The following is a 20029-nucleotide window of genomic DNA, read 5'->3' on the forward strand; positions in this document are numbered from 1 at the left end:
TATTGGTGAAGTGGAGAGCTTAGCTTTGCTCTCAACTTGAACTTGACATCAGTGACAGTGGAGGAATTGTGGAAGAGGGTGTGCAGTTTCTTTTCTGTATGTGCTGAGGGGCATGAAGTCCAAAAGATGTTTTTGTTTGGAAAATTCTGAGTGACATTACAGCCTCAATCTCTTAGAAGATGTTTTCAAAGTCTCTAAAAAATAAATTGTGAAGAAAGATATCCACAAGCTTCAGTATCTTGGAATCAACACACAATTGGATTTTTGATATTTGGTTTGATTTGATATTTCATGTGAATGAGTAGCTGAAAGGTGCTAATGAGGTATTTAATACTGGTACTAGAATCAAAAGCTGAGAAATACCTGAACACAAAGACCAGACTGGTAATAATGTCATGAGATTCCCCAGGACTAGAGAAAAACATGAAGAATAAAATTACTAAGAATTATTCAAAAGAGTGTTTTGTTGTTAAGGATTGCTCTGTATGTCATAATGTACTGTTCTAAGCTCTTCACATGTATTGGGTCATTTTATCCCCAAAACCAAAAATGTTATTGTTTTTGTATTTCACAGGGCTATAGAATGTGAAAAAATGTGTAATTTAGTTAATTGTTGTTTTTAAATGCTCAAACAAATGTATTTAATTTTTTAATATCCTTATAATTTTTTCTGCCTGTTCTATCAATTATTGAGTGCAGAGTGCTAAAAATCTTCACCTGTGATTGTAGATTTATCTGTTTCTGTCTTTAGTTATATAAACTTTTATTTCATTTAGTTGAAGTTCTATAATTAGGTACATGCACATTTAGAACTCTCAGGTCTTCATAATAATTGACTCTTTGATCATTATGTAATGCCTTTTCCTTGTCTTTGGAAATGCTTCTTGTCTTAAAGTTTACTTTATCTGATATTGAAATAGCCACACCAGCTTTCTCATGATTAGAGTTTGCATGGTATATATATGTATATATTTTTTCCATTCCTTTATTTTTAGTATACCTCATCTTTATCCTTTAAATGTGTCTCTTATAGTGTACAGTTAGATAGTGCTTTTTTTATTCAGTTTTGACAAACTTTCCCTTTTAACTGAGGGGTTTAGTCCATTTACATTGATTGTAATTTACAATGATATTAGACATTGATATGGTTGATTTTTAAGTCTATTACCTTATTTTTTGTATTCTATTTGTTTGATCTGTTTGTTCCTTCTTTCTTGCCTCACTTGGGCTTAATCTAGTAATTTTTCGCATTTTATTTTGTCTCCTTTGCATTTTAGCCAAGGTTTGGTTTTACTTTTTACTGGTTGCTCTAGGGATTACAATAGATAGATAGATAGATAGATAGATAGATAGATAGATAGATAGATAGATAGAGAATCACCATCTACATTGAATGAATATTTTACCACTTCACATTAAATGTAAGAATCTTACAACTGTATATTTTCCTTTACATTCCTCCTGTCCTTTGTGCTGTTCTCTATTTTACTTGTATGTTTGCTGTAAACCTCACAATACATTATTTTTTACTTTTCAGCCAAATATCTTTTTGTAAATGTAAAAAAGAAGAGGCCAGGCACGGTGGCTCACGCCTGTAATCCCAGCACTTTGGGAGGCCAAGGTGGGCAGATCACAAGGTCAAGAGATCGAGACCATCCTGGCCAACATGGTGAAACCCCATCTCCACTAAATATAAACATTAGCTGAGTGTGGTGGCACATGCCTGTAGTTCCAGCTACTCGGGAGGCTGAGGCAGGAGAATCTCTTGAACCTGGGAGGTGGAGGTTGCAGTGAGCCGAGATCACACCACTGCACTCCAGCCTGGGTGATAGAGCGAGACTCCGTCTCAAAAACAAAAACAAAAACAAAAAAAAAAAAAGAAAGAAAGAAAAGAAAGAAAAAAGAAAAAATATTTATCTATAAATCCACACATTTGCCATTTCTTGTGTGCTTCATTTCTTCCTGAGATCTAAATTTTTTCCATTTGGTATTATTTCCCTTCAGCCTGAAGAACTTTCTCTATTGTTTCTTATAGGGTAGGTCTGCTGGTGATTAACTTTCTTAGCTTTCATTTAGCCAAAAACTTCTTGAATTTGCCTTCATTTTGTTGCTGAGTATGTAGTATTCTAGATTGACAGCTTCCTTTTTTTTCTTGCAGCATTGTAAATATGTTGTTCCATTATGGCCTCCCTTGTTTCTAAAAAGAAGTTGGCTATCATTATTATCTTTGTTCCCTTGTATATAGTGTCTTTTTTGTGTTACTGCTTTTTAGAATTATTTTCATTTATGTTTTATTTTCAGCAGTTAGACTCCATTATGCTTAGGTGGGTTTTTCTTTGTATTTGCTTTGAGTTCAGTGAGTTTCTTGGTTGATTTTTTTCCAAATTTGGTACATTTCATCTACATTTGTTCACATATTTTTAATCCTATCCTTCTCTCTTTTCTCCTCTCCTCTAATTGCCCGTATATTTTATTGTTTGGTATTATCTTGCAAGTCACTTGTACTTAATTTTTTTTCCAGTTGCTTTTCTCTCTATGATTTAGTAAATTTGTGTGTTTTTTTTCCTTCTACAAAGTCCAATTAGCAAGCCATTCAATAAATTTTTAATTTGAAATATTATATTTTAGTCTTGTATTTTATTTAGTGCTATTTTACAGTTTTTATTTCTGTCTGAAAATGTTCCATCTCTTCTACTAGATTTTTTTATTTGCTGTAAACGCCTTAATATATTTGACGTAGTTGTTCTAAAGTCCTTCACTAGTGAGCTCACTAAGTGAGTCATCTGAGATTCTGTTCTTACTAACTGTGTTTATTTTTACTTATGGATAATATTTTCCCATTTTAAATGTATTTTGAAATTTTTTAAATTTTCAGTTTTAAATTTTTAAATTGTATTCCAGGTGTACACAAAATAGTAATATTTGTTTGTTTCATTTCTCAAGAGTACAAGCTCTCTTCTTAATGGAGATAAGGCTAAAGAGCTGTATATTCAGATCCCTGAACATTTAGTTAAGGTTGGAGTTACACTTTTAATTAGGTTGAGTTCACCTAATCAGCCTTTTAAAAACAAGTCCGTGTTAGTATTTCAGCTGGGAGAAAGTTGGTCTACAATTTTAGATCTTTGATTTCCTGTTGGATTAAAAGATTGAATGAAGCATCATCAGAGTATATGGGCTACATGATTTCTCTCAGCCTTCTAACCTTTCCACTGTTGCTTTTTTGTCTAATTTGGGAGGCTGGGGGAAGGTGGTGGTAGATCAGAAGGCTTATTAGGAAAGTAATTTGTTTTTGCATTTGTTCTTCTAGCATCCAATCTGTCCCACCAGTGCATGCCACTGTCTGAGGCTTGTCTTTCTCTCCTTATTACTGCGAGTCTCTCTCTGACGGCTTGTTCCTCCTGATCTAGACGAGGCAGTCCTCAGATAGGGAAGCTGCTATGGCTTTCAGCTCACCCAGGAAAGGCTACTTTCTTCCTGGCCTTAGGCTCCTTTGCATTTATTATTTTTTGCTAGGCCCATAGAAAAGTAACTTTTTATTTTGTCCAGGTAAAATTTTTTGTTGCCATCGGATGGAAGGCTTTTTTGTGCTTCTAATTAGACACAGAAATCTCCTATACATTTTTAAAGCAAGTGCCCTAAAGTGTAAAGTGTCAATGAGTTCTCTTGCCCCCTGGATGCTGATTGGGTTTCACCGGTTGGAAGCACTGGATGACCATCAGTGCCCAGTTGTATGTGTTAAGTGACATTCTTCTAATTTTTCTTTTATCCAACTTAAAAATCTGTGGTATCTGTGCTATTCTATTGGGTCACCACTGGTTACTGATACCTGCCAACCAAATAGGATATCTGAAAGGCAGTAAAAAAATTAATAAATAAATAAAACCAAGCATTGCTCTGTAGGACTTGCCCTGAGACACTCTTTTTCAGTTATGGAACTGCCCAATCACGTGTAAGCCAGAAAACATGAAAAGTTAAAGACACATACACAGAACCGATTCCTAGCATTACTACTACTTATGGTTTAAATGTAATTATTTACTGTTTCAGGTACTGTATCAATGTTGTTAAATATATTGTCATTTAGTAGTCAGAACAATACAGAGTAACACTGAGATTCTAAGTTGGGTTTGACTACAAAATATACACTTTTAACCACTGTGCTATAAATGCTACCTTCTTCAACCAAGTTGATCAACCAGTATTATTTTATCCAATACCAACTTGGATGAGCAAGGTATCATTTATAGCACAGTGGTTAAAGGTGTATATTTTGCAGTCAACCCCAACTTGGAATCTCAGTTTTACTCTGGTTTGTTCTGACTACTAAATGACAATACATTTAACAACATTAACATGAATTTCCTTGAAGTTCTAAAGAGAGCATATAGCAGACATTAAATATGGAAAGTTCAATCTGCAGTGAAACCTTACCCTAATTGTTTTACACACATACTCTATGGCCTGGCTCTAGCATTCCACTTGCTGGGGAGCCAGTGTTGAGAGTTTCTGGGGTGCACAAGTGAGAAGGGAGCTGAGCTGTGAGCAGCATTCTGGGGTGCTGTTGGTGCTAGTCTCTCTGAATCCTGCTAGTAGTGTAGTCAGGCTCTCACTTTCATAAACACAGTGATTTGTATTTAGCCTGTACATGCACAAGAGCTTTACTGGTGAGAAAGACCTAACTCTGTGCTTCTATTCTGAAAGCTAAATGTCCCTTGACATGAGAAGTTAAGAAGTCCTACACCATGGACGAACCATGTGGGCATTATGCTAAGCAAAATAACCCAGTCACAGAAGGACAAATGCTGCATAATTCCACTTACACAAAGTACCTAGAGTAGTCAGTGGTGACAGAAAGTACAATAGTGGTTTCCAGGGGCTGTAGGCAGGAAGAAGTAGGGGTGAATGGGGGTACAGGGTTTCAGTTTTGCAAGATGAAACAATTCTGGAGATGGGCGGTGGCGATGGTTGTACAATAGTGTGATAGTACTTACTCCACTGAACTGTATACTTAAAAATGGTTAAGATGGTCAATTTTACATTATATACATTTTACCTCAGTTTTAAAAATTTAATAATATAAAACATGATGTCTCAATAAAATTTATATTTCAGCCTTTAAAAAAAGTATCCAATGGATTCTGTTTGGTTTTACTAACATTATGCTTAATTTTTGTAGAATAGCAGAAAACATGAGTATTGATATTGGCATTGTTCTACACTTGCTTATTAAGGAGATGAATAGCTTTTCTTAGGGAAGGCCAAAAGTAGAAATTCTTTGGCCTGAAATCATTGCCACCTGCTCTGGAAAGCACTTGAAGAAGGCTCCAATTATACTTCTAGACAAGAAAGCCCAAACCCAGGGGGTTGTTAGACAGTGATTAGTCTCTCCAGGGGCAGAAAAACAGTGTGGGAAAGCCCTGCCCTCGCAGGTGATGAGCCCCAGCAGCCTGTGTGTCTTTCAAACAGATTATATGAGACTTAGAGTCCCTGCATCTGATGTTGAATATATTGTGGAGACTAATTTTTTAAGGAAAAAAAATTTAAAGAGAGATAAACTTCATCAGAACTCTCTAATACTTGGAAGGATGGAAAACTGCCAGTTTATAATCATAGTGGAAAACAAATTTGTTGACTTAATTTCTTGGCATGGTATTCTAGGGTTACTTAAGTACTATTACATAATTTTTATTTTTATTTTTCAAGCAACACAGTGAGTGATTTAATAGATAGTCATTTAAAAATAATAATTTAAAAGATCAGCCTCCAGATAAGAGAAGTGCTTTCTACTTTAGGTTTTTGTGAGTTCCTTACCCCTATGTTTTTACTTTAAATAAGTATTTTTTATGATGTCAGCTAATAAAGGATTTTGCATGTAAAACTGAGCAGCTACAAAATACATGTTTTTTTTGCAACAGTTTCTGCTGGACAAAAAAGTACAGTGACTTTGGAAAAACTGGGCTAATGAAAAAATAAATATTTTTCAATATAGTTTTGGACTCGTGAATCTCAGGTCCTGCACAAGTTCAAACGATTTTAAGGAAGGTGGCCCTACCATTCTCTCCTGCCTAGAATAGCATGGTAGTCCCACAGAACATACAGAGTTACCCTTGTTTACATTCATACATGGGGATCTAAATAGTAGTCCCATCTAGCTGCTGCTCACATGTTGGCTGGGAACTTTACTATAAACTCTGTGTTTGCTTTGTTATTGTATTCTTCTTTTCTAGATGAGTTAGGATTTCCAGCTATTGACTCAAAATCATTGAAATCGTGGAAAATGACAACATTATTAATTAGATCATATCCAGTCAGTAATGTGCTAGCTTTGAAAACATGTATTTGTATACTAAGCCGTGTCTGAGTACCATTTTTAGGAGTGTTAAAAAATGAAAATGTGAGCTGTGTAGCACTCTTTTTAAAAAGCTGTATTCTTTGCCACCAGGTGTATTTATCTTTAATTTGCAACCAAGTATATTTATCCTTAAAAAGATTTTGTGACACTGACATTGTACTAAGCACTTACAGATTTTTCCATCATGGCATTTTCCAGAATTTCTATCTTGGCGTAACATTTCTTTGACCATATATGGATTTGCTAAATGTTATTGTTTATAGAGAATCAATGAACAAAAGTGATGGGCTACATTTGAGTAAATTTAATGAAACTTTCAGTGTGCTTTTTTTTTTTTTTTTTGTAAAACCCAGAGAAATATACAGATCTGTTTCAACTCGGTCCAAATAAAAATAAATAATTAGAATACATAAAAGGCTTCTTTTTAAGTTGTCTTTTTCCATAGCATGTGAGGAGCATTATAGAGAGGTGATTTTGGTCTTACTAGTTTGAACCTCAGAGAGATGTCTCTAATTGTATAAGCCTGCCTTTTTTGGAAAGAAAAGGAAAATTTTCCAATTGTTGGGAAATCAATGATCCATAACCAAAAAGGGAGATAGAAAGAACTTTATTAAGTGACCCTTCTGTGCCTGGCATTTTTACATATATTATTTTGTTGACATACATTCCTCCAAAGTAGGCATTATTTCTATTTGTTGATGAAAAAATGAATTGCCTAACTTGATTTGTCCAAGGTACGTTATGAATAATAGTGGCCAGGACTTAACACAACTCTGCCTTACTCAGTGCTGCTGCTGAACAGTCAGCCAGCATTGAGTGAGTGTGTGCCCTGTGCCTATTCCTTTGCCCACTTTTTTATAATAAATTGTTATTTGATTCTCACAGTGACCCTTGCAGGAAGGGGCTATAATTACCTTTTTACAGACCAGGAGGTTAAGTTAGTTGCTCAAGGTCACATAGTGCCATGGAGGCAGGCTTTGAACTCAGTTGATTTCAGAATGCCAAAGAGAGTATATTAGCTAATCATTTTGGTTCTTATGTTATATCCCAACTTAAGGCAGCCTGGATCCTTTAGAGAGATGCTCACCTTCTATCTTCTGTAGACTTATAATAATGGTATTTGCCTGGGCTTACACTATATCTGCTGCATAACCCACGTTGATACACTGCAGACAGGACATAAACAACATGGCTAATTTACTATCTTGGAATCCCACTCATTCAAAAATATCTACGAAGTGTCACATCCTGGGCCATATCCCAGTGATTAAGATAACCAGGCAGGGGTTTGTGGTTTAGTGACGAGATACAGCTATAACTAACCTTTATATCTGGGGCAAATGTTTTCGTGGAGATGAGCAAGGCACCATGGGCATGAAGGGGAGAAGTGGTCAAAGCTCAGGGAGGTCAAGGGAATGTTTCTCAAAGGCAGCACTGTCTGAACTAGGGGGGCATGGGCCGAAAGTCTCCAGACTCACAGCAGGAGACAGGGGTATTATTTCAGACAGTAGGTAGCATGTGCACAGTGGGAAGGCAAGAAGAAGCATGGCCTGATGAGAGGGTGCTGTAGTGCCTCTGAATAGCTGGAACACAGCAAATGGGGACATTGGTAGATGAGACTCCATCCATAGCAACCTTGTCTGCCATCCTGAGAAATGTTTGGCCTTGATCTTGTAGGTGATGAGGAGCAGTGAAAGTGTAAAAATTACAGGCATGAGGGCAGGAGGGCATGGTCACAACTGGATATGAGAAAGATTAATTTTGCTGAAAGGCTGGTGTTGGGAGACAGGTTGTGAGGTGATGGTAATGACCTGAGTGTCACACTGAGATTAATTTAGGATGAGAGTATTACTAAATTTGTAGCTGCGGCCAGGTGTCCCTACCTTAGCAGGCAGTCCATTCAGATTTGAGATTGTTCAATTGCCAGGATGTTCTTATCATGAGCTGTATAACTTCTCTATAACTTCTGCTACTCAGAATGATGTCTCTTCCTCCACATGACAGGCACTTCCCTAGTTGATGTAAATATTTTTAGGTCCATGTCCTATCCACCCATGCCTCAGTTTCTCAGGATCTGCTAGATCTTATCAACTTGGATTGTGCAGGAGGTCCATGGTCTTTCCAGACTCATGCATCATCTTAGGGACTTAGTAGTGGGGGTTAGCAACACTATACAAGATTCTGGCACCTTCAGCTGGACTTTAGAAGAGGGCTTGTAATGAGCACATTCACAACATAATAGAACATCCCCTTTACCCCTGCTACATGGGTTAACCCATTGAGTACAGGGTAGTGCTTGTATATATTTGTACTGAACTCAATGCTTCTGATAGTGCAGCCTATAATTTCTCTAGTATTTCTGCCATAGCTAACAGCTGAGTGATAAACTCAAACTTGCAGGCTTTTTTCACATAAAATAGTTTGAGCTTCTACTGTGAATTGCATTACTTACCTTTTTTGGATGATGAACTTTGTAAGGGCAAGGACTCTTTTTTACTTAATCTTGGTGTCCTTTTCCATCTAGTATAGTGACTAACACATGCCAGCCCATCAGGAAATATGTGTTGAATAAATATAGTTTGATTATTATTTTGACCTGCACTTGGTATTAGTACTATGAAATTGTTCTAGCTTAGCACATTTGGAATCGTGATTCTATTGTATATCATTTTAGTCATTGTCAACCTTGAATCATCTGTAATCACTTTGATAAGCCTGTCTTATGGGTGGGTTCAATTTCTTGGTGTGTGAAAGTCCCATGACCACAACTGGATTTAACAAGGGGATTGTATTACTTGCAAGAAGTATGGACACCAGGATAGTTCCCAGAGCAGTGCCTTCCCTAACTATGGTGAAAACAGTGCTTTCATTAGGCTGGTTAGCTATCATTGTATGAAGAGGTAAAGGTAGTGCAGATGCAGCTTCTGGTCATGTTTCTACATATTATCAATCTTCTACATACAATCAAGCTTCTACATATGGTCATACTTCTACATAGGTCACATGTATAGAAAATTGCAAATAAATTCCTCCTCAGGCAGGGTTTTTAGTATGGTGATGAGGAGAGTTTGTCAAAGTTTATCTCCAACTCTGACATCCCTGGATCCAACTGTTTTTTGTTTTTCTGGGGCTGAGTTTCTTCTTGGAACTTTTTAAAAGAACACGAACTCAAGGTGCAACAGGGACAAGTGGGTAGTCTTTCACAGTGTTTACCCAAAAACCCAGGGACCTTGGGCTACATCTTCCCTCTCCTGTATGTCACTCTCCATGGATTATCAAGAGTTTTAGAAAGTTTATCCCTTTACATTGAAGAAATTTATTGTAGACTAAATAGGATTAGAATACATTTTGGAAATCTATTGTAAGGTCACAACTTATTAGAATTTGTAGAACAATGGAATAATTTAGTTTCCGTATAAGCAGTATTGTTGATTATTGGTTTTTCTTTTTTGTGGTCTCTAGATACTTAGCCATCATTGATTGCTATAATCCTTATTAAGTATTTGAAGATGTTGAGTACCATCCACTGAAGGAGTCCCAGGGCTGATTGAGGAAGTTCGTGAATATTAAAAGATGGGAACACTGAGGTTTTTTTTTTTAAAGCACTTTTGTGAGTTACAATGTATATATAACTAAATTTACTGATTTTAAGTGTATGGTTTAATGTATTTTCGCAAATATGGCAGTTATGCACCCACTACCACAATCTTGAAATAGAACATCTCCATCACCCTGCATGTTCTGTCGGGCGTCTTTGCAGTCAGTCCCTTCCCCCACACTGTGACTGTGCCAATCATTGATGTGCTTTCTATTGCTCCAGTTTGCCTTTCTCTAAAATTTCATATAAATGCGATCATACGTGTAGTCTTTTGTGTTTGGCTTCTTTTCCATAGTATAATCCTCTTGAAATTGCTTTACATTGTTGTATATATCAGTAATTATTTCCTTTTTATTACTGAGTAGTATTCCTTCGTGTGGTATACCACAAATTGTTTATCCAATCACCAGATGATGGACGTTTGGATTCTTTCAAGTTTGGAGTTATTATGAATAAGGCTGCTGTGAACATTCTTATGCAAATCTTTGTGTGGAATCTCTGTGTTTAAATTTTGTCCTGGGTATATACTTAGTAGTAGCATTGCTGGGTCATATCGTATGTGCTTAACTTTATAAGCAACTGCCAAATTAGTTTTCAAAGTGCTTGTAACGTTTTGAATTTCCAACAATCATTGTAGGAGAACCAAGTTGTTTCATATCCTTATAAACACTTTATATTTCCTTTTCGAGATGGAGTTTTGCTCTTGTTGCCCAGGCTGGAGTGCGGTGCCGCGGTCTCGGCTCGCTGCAGCCTCCACCTCCTGGGTTCAAGTGATTCTGCTGCCTCAGCCTCCCAAGTAGCTGGGATTACAGGCGCCTGCCACCACGCCTGGCTAATTTTTTGTATTTTTAGTAGAGACAGGGTTTCACCGTGTCAGCCAGGCTGGTCTTGAACTGCTAACCTCAGGTGATCCGCCCACCTCGGCCTCCCAAAGTGCTTGGATTACAGGCGTGAGCCACTGCGCCTGGTAACACTTGATATTTTGAAACCTTTTAAAATTAGCCATCTTATTTGGTATGTAGTGGTATCTCATTAAGGTTTTATTTTGCATTTCCCTGATGAATTATGTTGAAGATCTCTTCCTGTGTTTACTTGGCATCTCTTTGTTTTCTTTATTGAAATGTGTTGGAATGGACATCTTGTCCTTTTTCCCCCCTTAATATGGTTGTTTGGCACTTAGTCTTAATATCAATAGTGAGTTTATAAAAAGAAATATAAGGAAAATATTTCGTTGCTTTCACGGTTTCTAGAAAGGAGTATTTCTTATTGGATGTTTTGTTTCCTGACCGTGTGTGTGCATGTGTGCTTTTTTGGGCATGCGTAGAGGAGTTCTTCTGTCATCTGTTGGCCAGATTTCATTTATCTTACCTTGCTTCCTTGCACATACTCTTTATTTCTGCGGAATCTGTCAGTTCACATTCCCCAGGAAAACCGCATGTGGATTTACTAACTACCCATCTAAAGACACACTCACAGTTACACTCTCATCCCGTGCAAACCTTAACTCCAGTGCTGCTCTGAAGGCCTTCCTTGGTGACCTCCATCATCAGCCCACAGTGGGCAGGACACCATCTGGTCCTTTTCGGTTCTCATGAACCTAGCACTGTGCAGCAATAAATAATGGGAGAGTCAACACATGACTGTTGTTAATAAGCTGCTGACCTGGGTGACCCAAGTGCTCTGCAGTGATTCTAGGGTTTCAGTGAATACGAATTCAGTCTGAACTGATAGAACTAATACTAAATCATTTTGAAATTCTGCTTTCAAAACTGCTTATGTGAGCTTTGAGTATAGAACACCTACGTTTTGCTTGAGAGACTCTATAAATCGACTTGAAAATGTGTTGCAGCAAACCTATGATTATGATCTGACTATGAATAAGACAGGGAAACTATATACTCTTTTTGTATTAAATTTATCTAGGTTAGACAACCTAAGAATATCCCAAATTTCATTTTGGATTTCTCATGGGCATTCATATTTTAATCTAGCTTTATCAGTGGGACAAAAGGCAGCGTATGCCCTTGATAACTTTTAACAGTGGGTTATATTGACAGCAAGTTGAGTTGACTTGTGATGTTGTAATCATGCTGATTAAAAATGATTTTTTTTGTTTTACACTAAAATAGATGAAATTGTAATCTCTTAAGAGGTTATTTAGGAAATTAAAGATCTGCTATGATCTAATAGAGCACTGGATTTACACCTAGAAAACCTGCGAATCTGGAGCTGGCTTAGCTGTGTGACTTTGAAGTGGTCACTTAACCACTCTGGGCTTTCTTTTTCTCATCTGTGAAATGAGTCAACTGGAGCAGATGACCATATGATCCCTAAGTTTCAAGCATCTGTGCTATAAGTTATTTGTATTAGGATCGTTTTGATTTCACATGGCAACTTTGAAGATAAATCCAATCTTGAAGTTCTCCATATGTGGTATTACTCCCTGTCTTAATCACAGTTGAGTGACTTTTCTATCTGTGAATTCATTCTAGTAAGTGTTCAGCTCTTTGCTATTTTCTCCCTTCAAAAATGTGAGAAGGATAAGGCAAAAATCATGAGAAAAATGAACAGGGATTTTAGATATAATTTTTGGCCAAGACAAAAAATATTGGTTGCAAAATATTAAAATACAGAACCTTTTGCTTTGTTATATGGGTCACAATCAAATTAATATGGGCCCAAATATATTTTAAATCAATATTTCTCTAACATAATAACAGCACATGATTTCATTAATTTGAGTTTCTGGAAATCCCATATACTTCAGCAGGCAAATAAAATACTATCTTAAATTTCAGGTATTAAAGCAATAAAAAGAACCATGGAACTTGGAGTTTATATTTCTATTTTAATCTAATACTAATTTACTCTATGTTCTTGTTGAACCTTGTTAGGTAATGGGACAGGAGAAAGTAGGCTGTTTTGAAAGTTTTGAAAGTGAGTGGAAAGTATCAATCTTAGTTGTTATTTAAATGGGCATTTTCAGGCTTTCTTTGTATTGTTTTGAAGCAATAGAAAATCTAGGTCAGGATTTACAGCCTTCCTAATAAGTGTTTAGTGTATCATTCATTACACATCGCTCCAGAAAGGCGATGATAGTGCTGAGGACGCTGGCATAGATCTTAATGAAGTAGTATTTTAGCCATTATCTGTTGGAGTCCCAAGTGCCTCCTTAAAATATTTTTCTCTTGGTTCCTCCTATAAACCTGCAAAATATACAGTAAATCTCAATAAAGAAGATATCTATTGCAGACAGGACACTTCCTTCCCTGTCTGTTGGCTTCTGCTTTTGAGTAAACAAAGACGCAGTCATTTGGACTGATGGTATCTGACAAAAGCAGATGCTGGAGGAGAAGACGGTTAAGATTTTCAACACAGTATTTTCTTTAGCATTGCCAGCTGTCCCGATAACCATCACTTTCATGACTCGTCCCAGTATCTCCAAGTGCAGCGAAAGCAGAACATGTCCAGCAGAAGCGGCTTTCCTCCAGGAGTCTCCGTTTCTTTCCCCGTTTGTAAAAAGGAGTCATTTCTCGGTCCAGTCGATGTTGATTTTTGCTGATAATGAAATAGTTTGTACTTGAAATTTGGGACTGTTGAGGCCATCAAGATCTGTCCTCAATCCAGGAAAAAGAAGTCCAGGACCAGCGGAAACATGTGCTTGTTCGTGACCTTGGGTCTGAACTGCATTTGGAGGACAGAAGGAGCTACTAGACCTGTCTTGTGATATCTTCTCCCTTTGCAAACATTAACGATGTGTCTGGAGGACAGCGTACCTGTTTTCCTAGCCAGTTTTGCAGTTGTTTGTGAGGAGGCTCCATCATTTCCTGCATGATTCTGTGAGTTAGAAGGAGTGACACATCCTTTCTGGGATGTTGAGTATGAAGCAGTGCAAAGCCGGGGTTCCCCAGGCTCATGGCGATACGCAGGCTCTCATTTAGTTTGTTTTCCATTGAATACATGAAGTTGGCCTCATACTTTGATTTTTGTTTCCTTTTGGAATCAGTTTTAGTTTCCTGGAGCAGCTGAATTAGAAACGGGCTTTGAACCCAGTTTATCCTTAGATAAATATAATGTCTGTGATTCAAGGAAAAACAATTTCTTTTGAATGATACCTTTTAATCACTTTTATTCTCCAGCATAATTTTTAATCTTCGTCTTTTTCCTCTTAGAAATCTCCAAATTGGACATCCACAGCAGCATTCTTGTTCTATCTACGTCTTGAATTAGAAACTACCAAGCTCTGTAAGTCCTGAAAAGGAAATAAAAGGTAATTACATTAAAAATTTATTATTAAAATCATGTAGAAATCTGGTTATAAAGTAAATTTGATCCTTTATATGTTGAGCAGAATTTAGGTATTCCCCAATTTTTCCCACCTTTTTCGTTCTTAAATACTTTCCCTTCCCTCCTTCCTTCTTTCTTCTCTCCCTTCCTCCCCCTTCCTTTTCATATTCATTTAGCAAACTTTTGTGGACTCTGCCCTGTGCTGGTCACTGTTCTAAGCACACACACTTTATTCCAACTTCCCATGCCCTGGCAGGAATGGGGAGATTGGCAAAAACCATCCTTGTAGAACTGGCTCCCCAGCCTCTGTGCCGGCTGCTGGGGGGCAGATGCTCTGCCATTGGTTCGGCTGAGGCTGATCTCGGCACCTACCCCACCTCCACTATCCCCACTGGCCTTGAAATGCATGCCCTTCTCCCAGCCCTCTCTGAACTTGCCTGGGTGCTCACTTGCAGTGGCTTTTTTACCTGAGAATTCTGAACACTCAGTGGGTATTTAACTTCCCCAATTGGGACTGTTAGAATTATAATCACTCATGGGGATAAGTAAAACAGAAACAGTGTACTGTTCCCCAACTACTGAATATGTGAATATTCTCACTGGACATGGGACCTAGTATATATATTTTTAATTATTAACATAATGTAAATATTGCAAACAAATAAATGTTACAGATAGGTAGCACAGAATGCAACTTTCTACTCAAAAGCCACTCTCCAGAGAAAATATTGGTTAGATTAGGTGCACATTCTTTAATTATTTTTTCTCCATGCACATACTAATGTTCAGGTGTTCAGTCTGTATTAAATGCCTTAACCCTATGAGTGAAAGTATTGGGGTAAATATGACTTCATAATTTCTGGTAAATATTGTGACTTATTTTTGTTCTTGGCCTTTGTTAATCTAAATAATGATGTCTATGAGTTGGGGGCCACTGGCACACCTATGCACTTGGTTTATTTGATGGTGTTTTGTAGTCACTTTGTAGTCCAGAGCGCTCACCTCCCATTGTGTTAGGAATGCATTAATTGTTCCAGTGTTCCATAGAGAACTTGGACTCGTGTGGCAAGGTGAACACCCTTATCTTGGGTGGTGGGCAGGAGTGGTGAACTTCTCCCTAAGCTGAGAACTTCTGTGGTAAATCCACTCCAATGTGGCTCTTGAGACATCGATTTCATTTTAAAAAATAATTTCTACTGTTATTTTAAATTCAGGAGGTGCACGTACAGGTTTGTTACATGAGTATATTGTGTGATGCTGAGGTTTGGGATATAAATGATCCCATCAGCCAGGTAGCAGCCATAGTACCCCATCGATAGGTTTTTCAGCCTTTTCCCCCTGTAACTCCAGGGGGAAGTTCCCAGTAGTCTCCAGTGCCTTTTGCTCCCATTTTTATATCCATGTGTACTCTATGTTTAGCTCCTACTTATATGTGAGAACATGCTGTTTTTTGTTCCTGCATTAATTCACTTAGGATAATGGCCTCCAGCCATGTCCATGCTGCTGCAAAGGACGTGATTGCATTTTTTAAATGGCTCTGTAGTATTCCATGGTGTGTATGTACCACATTTTTTTAATCCAGTCCACCATTGATGTACACCTAGGTTGAGTCTGTGTCTTTACTATTGTGAATAGTGCTGCAGTGAACATGTGAATGTATGTGTCTTTTTGGTAGAATGATTTATTTTCCTTCAGTTATATACCCAATAATGGGATTGCTGGGTCAAATGGTAGTTCTAAGTTCTTTGAGAAGTCTCCAAACTACTTTCCACAGTGTCTAAACTAATTTACATTCCCACCAACAATAATCCTTCCCTTTCCTCTGTGGAAGGAGCATAAATGATTTCAACAAGCAAAAAACCAAATAGCCCTGGTAAAAAGTGGGCAAAAGACATGCAGAGACACTTCTCAAAAGGAGACATACAAGCAGCCAACAAACATGAAAAAATACTCAATGTCAGTAATCATCAGAGAAATACAAATTAAAACCACAACAAGGTACCATCTCACAGCAGTCAGAATGGCTATTATTAAAAAGGAAAAAAAATAGTTTTATTTTTCACAGTGTTTCCATCTGTCATTAAGCTGTCGGCTGCAAGTCAGTTGATTGCCACACGTCTTCCTCCTGCTGACCGCCTCTTACCCTGGCTTCCTGCCTCCGTCCTGGGATGCCAGAGCATTGCTGCTGGTCTCAGGCTCGGCCCTCCTACTACCTTTCCCTGGTAGCCTTTGTTAACCTCCCCACGCGCCCTTGGAATTGAGCCCTCCCATCACTGGATGCCCACCACTATATCCCAAAACAATTTTGCCGTAAATTCCAGCAGTCCCTCCTGAAACAGGCCTGGGTAACCAAGAGCCTGAGTAACAAAATCAGTAGTCCAGAGCCTACTATGGCTGAGGGACACAGTGGGCTGCGGTAACTAAGGGACAGATGACCACTGAATGGACATGGTGCATCTTTCTAGACCAAGGCTTGTTATCCTGGAATGCCTAGTGCCCTGGACACTCAGAAACCCTGTCATTTGGGTCTTGTGCTCCGGGTATCATTGAGTTGCCAGCTTTGAAGCAAGGCTTCTGTTTTCTTATGGTGAGTTCCTTCAGGAAAACTTGGGCAGGGGGAGTGTCCCAGCTGGATTTATCAGCTCACTTACAGGTCGGAAGGTCTGGCTCTGCCCAAACCAGCCCTGGCCCCTTTCCTGTCCATTGTTTCAATTCTTCTCATGTCTAGTGACAGAGAGCAGTCCTGGAGAGCCACACTCCCCAGTGCTGAGGGTAAGAGTTTGAGCTTTAATGTTAGAAGGACCTGTGTCAGGACGTGGACTCTGCCATGTGCAATAGGTACAGCCCTGGGAAAGCTGTTTACTTGATGGGAAAGCAGAATTATGATAGTGCCCAGATCATAGGATTGTTGTTAGGAATGTGAGTTGCTACATGAGCTGGCACATGAGAAGTGTTTAAGGTATGTTAGTAGCTTATGTACTGTGATCTTCTGCAGAATGGAGATAATACCTACTTCTGAGGGTTGCTGTAAGCATTAACTGAGGTGGTGTATATAAATACATTGTGCTGGGCACATAGTGCATACTCTGTAACTGAGAGCCCTCCGTGATAATGGTAAAGTAAAAATAGCACTATCAGCAAATGTGTTCAGAATGGGACAGATATTGTGACCCAGAGTGTGGGGGAATATCTAACAGTAGTAGGGAAGAATGGCCGCAAGTTCAGTCATCTCATCATTAGTTTAAGTCATTGTCTAAACTTTGGTCACAAAGGCTCATTCATAAAGGCTTTGGTTATGATTGACTACTAGAGTGAATAGTCAAGAGTTATGTGTCCAAAAATCCTTTTATTCTTATTAGGTGCTACTTTTAAAATATAAAAGGCAGTATATTCTTGGATTTTTATGAAATTTAAAAATCAACTTAAGAATAAAGATAGCAGTAATTATTTTGTTCTCTCATTAGACAATATTTTTTATCATCCTTAAATGGGAAGTATACTGGAGAATGCTCACTTATGGTATATGGTTGTTATGAAATGATTAAAGCAAGAAAATTGAAATCTAATAATGTTTGACCCTATCATCTCATACCTAAATTAAATGAGATGTGTTTAACAAACTTTGGCATTCATTTTCCTCTACTTTGAACTAAAGACACATTTGAATCCTTGGTATATTAGAGAATTTTCTTACCATTTGTTTCACACATTTGTTTTTCGTACACTTGAAACTAATGACATTACTTGGCTTAAAAATGTGTTTTAAAGAAAAGAGTATGCATAATTCACTGTAAGTCACCTTAGAAAGTGAATGTGTCTGAGCCCTCCTGGCCATAGAGACCTGTCCTGTTATCTTAGCACCCAGGCCTGGCATTAAGCATGCTCAGTACAGATGGGAACTGAATTGAAAATGCAGCAAAGGAATTGAAGATGTGAAAACCCATTTGTTAGAATGCTGAGAATATGATGACTTTTCAAATTTACCTTTAGCAGTACAGTTAAACTATAAAGAAAGACATTGTAGTGGGAGTAACATGTGCATTTGAGTGCAGTGATAGTGATACTAGTTCTTTGCTCTATGCTAAGTTTAGGATGCCGATGGGCTGGAGTCATCTGTCTCTTCTTTCCTTCTGCCCTCCTTCCCTGCTTGCCCCTTCCCCCTCCTTTTCTTACCACCCCCGACTCCTCCTCCTTATGAGACTGACCTTGTGCAAGGCCCCATGCGTTCTTGTTCTCCCAGCACTCCCTATGCAGTAGCCCGGGCCTCTGTGGAGGAGGTCCTGATGTGAAGCAATAATGCTACTACACTTGCTGTTTCTGCAGTTGTGACTTGTATTCCTGTAGACCCTTATATCAGTTACACACCAAGGGAAGGTGTAGGCAGCCTCTCTTTCAGAATCATGGTGCCACGTCTCTCATGCTGACTTAAGTCCACCTCTTCGAGTGGTTTTATCAGTGTCCTTTGCTACATCTTTTCTCAGCTAATTTGGGATGAAAACATTCTGTCTCTATTAACATCATTATATTCTGGCAGAGAACAGTATTACGCCTGAATTTCAGCAAGTCTGTTTGCATTTCACAGGAGAGAGCCAGGCTCAGCCAGACATTTTATATTCTGTGTGAAATCAAGACTTATTATCTTACTTGATAATACCATTCCTCATGGTGGAAATCTAAAACTGAACTTGCTAAGTGTTCTTCTTTCCAACAGTAGACATCAGCAGTCTTAAAAATCACTGACTTTTTAAAGTAAATTTGCCTTATTTCATGGTTGCCCACAGGTTAGGATTTGTCATGAGATTAAGCTGGTAAGAATAATACAGCCATCTCTCAAAATTTGTAATCATGCCAAGTGAAAGTTTCTGAAAACCAAAGAGTAGTTAAGGTGCTGATCTGAATGGGATAGATTAGTGAGAACCCCCACTCTTCTTGCACACGTATGCACATGCAAACACATGTGTGCACACATACACACTTCCCAGAGGTGTGATTTGATTTTGGACTTCAGCTGTAATTGAGTTTGCTTCCTTATTTGCTTTAAGTATTGATCTGACTTGAGTACCATTGAAGAGCAAACCCCTTAAGCATGAGTGTATTTTAATATGTAGTAGTATACAGTTCTTCAACCTCTTCAAACCCTAAGAATTTGAATTTTTCTTCTCCAAGTACAAGAGTATACTGGTTTTGTGAAATTTGGTAATATAAACTTAGATTTTCCCGGAATGAGTTTCCCTTATTGTTATCCAATCATACTTATTATTTTTTACCTTGTTTCAGTGTTTGAGTAAAGGGAAAGAACATCGGATGGTGTGTTTTGGTTTTTCAGATTGTTTGAAAACATCAAAGTATTGATAGACCCTTCATGTATTAATGCCATTAAGGTACAAGTATGTTAAATTTTTTTTTACATAGTCTATAAGCTGATCAACCTACAAACCTACTATCTATAGTAAATGCATTCTTATTGTTACATAGGATTATCTTTTTAAAAACAGTACTTTTAGTGATTTGAGGTTGTATATATTAATATATAATTTTTACTTGCCTTCTCTCTAAAAGGAAGTTTTTTTGGTTTGTTTGTTTGTTTGTTTTTTTTAATTAAAATGTCCTCCAATTTGGAGCTTAGAATGGTGGCTTATGAAATCCCAACACTTTAGGAGGCCAAATTGGGAGGATTGCTTGAGGCCAGGAGTTTGAGACCAGCTTGGCAACATAGTGAGACTCAGTCTCCACAAAAAAAAAAAAAAAAAAAAATTATCCTAGTGTGTGGTGCACGCCTATAACCCTAGCTA

General features: G+C 37.9%; 1 protein-coding gene across 6 annotated transcripts in view; it reads left to right on the plus strand.

The window, feature by feature from the left end:
• Positions 1 to 20029, plus strand: part of FAM110B (family with sequence similarity 110 member B) — a 162410-nt gene that overhangs the window by 23080 nt on the left and 119301 nt on the right. For 5 of the 6 annotated variants that reach the window (XR_010159568.1, XR_010159567.1, XM_003951266.6 and 2 more), the window contains exon 2: positions 14123 to 14220. The exons of the other annotated variant lie outside the window; for it this stretch is intronic. The gene's annotated coding sequence lies outside the window, so the exon portion shown is untranslated. The remainder of the gene's footprint in view (positions 1 to 14122; positions 14221 to 20029) is intronic. 6 annotated transcript variants of the gene reach the window in all.

Source organism: Pan troglodytes, chromosome 7 (assembly GCF_028858775.2).
Source record: "Pan troglodytes isolate AG18354 chromosome 7, NHGRI_mPanTro3-v2.0_pri, whole genome shotgun sequence".
NCBI classification, from domain to species: Eukaryota; Metazoa; Chordata; class Mammalia; order Primates; family Hominidae; genus Pan; species Pan troglodytes.